Here is a 6024-nt window from a genome sequence, read left to right on the forward strand (position 1 = left end):
CTAAAATTGAGCATCAATTTAACTTCTGGCACGGATAGTCTGAATAACCCCTTAGAAGTGCCTTCCTCAGTCATTGGTTGTAGAGCATCAATTTTGTCTTCCAAACTAGAGGCTTAAAACTGAGAATGAGAATATAATTCTGCTAAATAAAACCTATACTGCACAGCTACAAAGAGGAAAATCCCCTACCCCGAGCACAAGAAGTCAGAGCACTTAAAACATTTTGATGGTCTGTATGCTGATTTACAAGAAGTTAGCCATTTCCAGTACAGCTCCAATTATTCTTTATTAAATTGGTTTAGCCTTACAGAATTTTAAAAAACCAACATATTTTTGCAAGTATTTTTTGTATCACCATCACTACATGTATACCTATGGTAGTGAGGAGATGTAGTTTTATGTATTTTTGAGATGGGACATAGTTTTACATAGATTTTTCCAACAGTAATGCCTCCTGTTTATTTCCTTGGAAACTACAACACATACAATGAGCACAATGCCACTATTTGATATGGAAAACTCCCACTACAAAACACTACTTTTCAATGTAGTTACCACCATTAGGTATGCCTTTATTCCAGCAATGAACAAGAGCCTGCATGCCACACTCAGAAATCCATACCAGTGGAGGTGACCCATTGTTTCACAGCTGCTATTATGGCAACCATCTTTACTAGGAAAATATTGCCCACACAGTCCATCTCTCAACAGTCTGAATAGATAGAAGACAGAATGCATCGAATCTGGACTTACGATGCATGTAGGTAGGACAGTCCAGCCAAGACTGGCAAAGTGCTCCAAGGTCTTCAAATCACTATGAGGCCTGGTGTTATCACATTGCTATGAATTTTGATGTATAGGCATTGTTCCTCTGCACAGAACATTATTTTTTCTGTTCATGTTGCCTAATGGGAAAATGAGACCCTAGGAACAGGGTTCAGGTTGAGATGGAATTTCCACCCAGTAGTATTTCTCCAAAGCTGCTATCAGGCTTTGAATCTCTCCTTTTCTACTGTAATAGAATCCCACACTCAGCCAGTAGATACTAATGATTTTAGTTGCCTCTAGTACTGCTTATGACTAAGTGCAAAACATTCTGTTCTACTTCACTACTCTCCACCCTGCTGAACCACAAGTCTAACAAGATAACCAAGCCTTTTCTTTCTCAGAGCTTCTTCGCAGTGGAGCTAATTATATACAAAGGCATAAACACTTCCTTCAAGAGGTAGCAATAAAGAAATCATGTTCTCTAGTGTGCTCAGGAGGTATAACTGCTATACAAGTGTCTAAGCTGGAAGCGAGTTCTTCCAAATAATTTTACAGTCTGAGGCCTGGAAGAGCAGATGACAAACTTCAAAAAATCTCAATACATTCTTATACTTTTTAATGTTACACATGCACAATGTCATCCAGTGGTTCCAGAGTAGGCAAGACTTCTCTAAGAAATACACTCATTTCCAGTCACATCCAAGAAATTTCCAGTACAAGAGCTCCTGTTCTACAAACTCTTCACCAAGAAGAAAGCTCACCTGCCTTTTTTTTTTTTTTTTTTTTTTTTTTTAAAGTTAAAGATTGATCATTCTTTGACAATACAGTGCAACTTCAGTTCTGCCCCACAGACTGTTCTGTGAGTTTGCCTGCGAGCTTGGAAAGTTTTTTCTGGTGTTTCTTGACCCTACATGCATTGTATCAAGTATAAAGGGTAAGAGCTTCTAACGAGCTTCAGTTTTTTAGCTTTAGTAATTCACCTAATTCATGTAACTACTCTTGGGCATTTTAGTATGCCAATATAGTAAATATATCATTTCATTATTTTTTTTCCTGAATTGATTTTCTTTTTTTCTTTTCTTGATTTTTTTTTTTTAATTGAAAACACTAACTGAATTCAGAGAACTAACCTTTAAAACAGTACAAACCTTTGGTAAACGTTATAATTGCAGCTTTTAACTTGAGTAAAAACGCCTCACAGATAGGCCTCATAAATTTTGAATTGCTATTGCTTTTAAGATATATAGTCTGATGGTTCAATGTAATAAACAGCTGGTTATTACTCTTTCATTTTTGGTAGCCCCTGACCATTTTTCCATGTGCTACTGTCCCTGTTTTTAAAAGATCTTTCTCCAGTGGCCTTTGATATTTCTTTACAGAACTTTTTATTCTTTTTCTTTCTTCACCTTTTAAAGCCAACAGATACCCAGGCTATGTAGGGAACTGGGAACTGTTTCAGTAAGAAATGTGTTTTCATATTCCGTAGTGATGTATGCAGCATGGACCTCTACTACTTTCTCTCTGTCTGATGGTTTGTTCAATGACTTCACTAGATTTTTCCTTTGTAGAATTTCTTCACAAAATTTCTAGTCTTATTCATTAGATGTTAGACTCTACCTTTCTGTTTGTATGTCATCTATCTGCTAAAGAAATGTAACTTTCACTTCACAGGAAACTGCAGTTTTAGCTAGAATGAGAGAAAAAGATTTTTCATTCCATTAAAAGCTTTCATCCCTGACTACTTCAAGCACAGCTGGCATTCCTATACACAAATCCTAGACTGAGAATTGGACTTAAGATGCTCCAATATTTTTAAAAGTACTTGTAGATTTTATGATTCAACATCTACACTTTCAATTTTTATTTCATCTTCAAACCAGAAATAAGTGCTTTCTAAATCATAAACTCACAACTGAGATAAAGACTCTTAGCTGCTGCAATGTTGATAGCTTATAGTATTTACAGTTGAGTTGAGTTAGGTTAGCTAACTCATTTGAAATCACTGTCACATGTGAGTTTCTCATACTCAGTATGAAACCATAGCTGAGTTATCAAGGAAGCTGAAGAGGAATATATGAATAGACAAATTTGAAGCACTGTTTTATCCTCATCATTTCCCAATTCCATGATTAAAATAACTTGAAGGGCAAAACTTTGACTGATCACTCACTGCTCAAGACTGAGTAAAGCTTTGTGGTAGTTACAGCTTATGTGATATCTATGAGAACTGTATGCAAAAAGGAAGATAATATTGCATTATAATTAGCTCATCTGCTAAAATCACCAGATTTTTAAAAATTTCTTTGAAAGGAACAGTAAGAAAGGCAGAATGACCCCCCCTTTGTGAAACCATGTGGCAGGTAAGCATGATAATATATCTCAACACAAAATTCATTAACATACAAATTCTAGATTTAATCCAAGGCTTCAACAAACATCTGAGGGAAAACACTTCTCAAATGCACCTGTGCAATCTGAAACACCTTAGTGTGAGAAAAGTTCGGGTCTGACTGTTCAGGAATTCTGATTAAGTAGAAGCTTTGAAATAAAGATGAAACTGGTAGTTGGTGATAAGATTAATGCTTTTTTTTTTTCTTGTGTTTCATAAAATCACTACCTGACAGGCATAGGTTTCCCAGAAACTCACTTTTATTATGTATCATAACACTTATTTTTTAAGTGCTCATACAGGCTGTCAAAAGCAGAGCATAAAAGAACAGAGTAAGACAACAGTTCAAAAACAATATTACGAACTTTATTTGTATATCCTTATAATTTTCAACTCTTTCCTTCATAAAACTAGCAAGCATCAACTATTAGAGCAGAATTTTTCCAAGCCACTACTTGCTACCAGATTTCTGCATATTTCAGCTAACTTAATGAAACCATTCCTGGTAGTAAAATTAGGAGAAAATGCAATAAATTATTATCTTCTCTAGATGGAGAAGATGAAACAATAGTATCAAACTATTAACAGTACCACTAGATATTGAAGCCATCTTCTCTTGTCAAATTCACCAAGACGAGAGTGTGGATTTGCTTACATTGATAATTTCATTATGACTACAGCCTATTCACCAAACACCTATTCACAGTTGAACACTTATTTCCAAGCAAAGTTCACACATCTCATGTCCAAAGCAGATGTACCACTGTTCTGTGACACAGCATCTCAAGGTGCTTTTCAGGTTGTTTGTTCCTGCACAGGTGGCATGTGCCTCTTCTAGGTGAAACCAGAGCAACAGTTTGTGAGTCATTACGTGAACTAGATGATCGAGCTGACTTGCGTTAGAAAGAAAGCATGCACAAAAAGATCAGATCTGTTGACTGACTTAGCACACAGCACGGTCCCCCAACCAGCTGTAGACATACCAGGCAGATGTGAGCTGCAGTGCTGGAGTAACCAAAGGCCAGGCATAGACATGACAAAGATGCCTTAGCTTGATATTAGCACTGAAACCCTGTGTATTGAAGTTGGAGTCTGTGGAAGTTGTTATCTAAACCCAGACTTGGGATAAAAACAGTGCCAGGCAGAGTGCTTAAAGAATGGTATTAATTCAACCATGTTGTATAGTCACGTATTTTACATAATTTGTATATCAGCATCATTTCAGTTTCTTTCAATGTTTTAACAGTCAGCTTGAGCCAAAATACTGCTGGATAAACACCTCTACTCACAAGGAACACCTCAGGTGAAAACAAACAGGGTCTGCTACAGCAGAACGCTGGACAACATAGTGGAGAATTTTAGTTTAAATTGCTTCTTCCTTACAGTTCCTCAATCTAAGTGTCACTCAGAGCACACACAAAAAGGCACCTGTGACCTGAATTGCAACAAAGCTGATTTCTCTCAGCTGAGTTGGCAAGTATTATTCAAATACAACATTTTAAATATTGTGAAGAATAGCTTGTAGTTACCCAGCAGAACCTAGTTTAACTGTTTTACTCTCAATACTTTGGTACTGCATATATACAACATAAACAATCTTTCATTCAATCTTTGCTAAAATAAATTAAGTAACAGAAACAGAAGTTGTAAAAAGGAAGCTAATTGTTCTGTACTCAATATAGACTACAGTAAGCTGCATATAATGCATAGAAAAACACGATACCAAAAAGGCTTACTCTTCATAGAACCATAAAATATTCAGACTTAAATTATGGTGTATATCACTAGATCTATTTCTCTGTAATTCCAATTAACCACATAATCTTTTCCCCAAAAGCTCAAAGTTTGATTTAAGCTTATTGGATTGCTTGTCCAGAATATGAGAAGTCATAATCTCACCATCTCCAGAATTCATAGGCCACTCTACCAGAAAACTTCTAGTGTTCAGTCTGAATTTGCACAGGGGCAGATGATACCTGTTCTTGTGCTAATATTTTCAGATTCAAAGAAATATCATAGAGAAGAAGTCTCCTGCAAATCAAAAACTACAACTCATTTCCAGCACTATGATAATCAACCTCATCTAGTACACCTGTCTCCTCTGGGGCTGTACCTGGGACTTATAAGCATTGTGATCAACCACCCACTGCAGCTGTCTCCTCCACAGCTATTTACAGTCAGCATGCTAACAACAGAAACTCTCTGAATTAGCGCTGGATGGTATTTGCACTATACACTATTCAATTTTCCCCTTATATATCCCTTATTCCAGTCCTTACAGTCATCCAGTTCTTCCTGGATCTTGCAGTCTTCTTCTCTATTAAGAATAGACGTGTGTTTTGCTATTGGCAAATTTGATCATCATGTATTTTTATCTCCAGACTAATCTTTTTAATGACGTTACTGAACAGAGTTTGTTTGAAGACATACCTCCTGAAGAGTTCCACCAGATATCTCTAGTAACAAAGCTCTTTCAGTGCTACTTGTAATCTTTCTCCCAGCTAGCTTCCTCCCTCACATTACAGTTCCCTTACTGATTAAGAACATTGATTACCAGGTGCAGAATGCATGGTTTTTTTGGCAAGAGTCTTTCAGAAATAACATGCTCTTATTTAGGTAAAGACTGTCTAATAATGCATGCTTACCTAGAGACTGTCGTGAGGACTTATATGAACTTAGGGATTATTTTGCAGTTTTAGTCTTCCTTAAACTCTTTTTTTTTTTCCAGGAGACAATATAAAATTAAACAGCAGAGTAAAAACACAGTTTAGATCTGACTGCACCACTTGCTTTCGACTTTCAGAAGAAAGAAAGTAGTTAATGCAGAGACAAATACATACATATATATAAATATATATACATAAAAA

Source organism: Tympanuchus pallidicinctus, unplaced genomic scaffold (genome assembly GCF_026119805.1).
Source record: "Tympanuchus pallidicinctus isolate F22 unplaced genomic scaffold, pur_lepc_1.0 scaffold3, whole genome shotgun sequence".
NCBI lineage: Eukaryota > Metazoa > Chordata > Aves > Galliformes > Phasianidae > Tympanuchus > Tympanuchus pallidicinctus.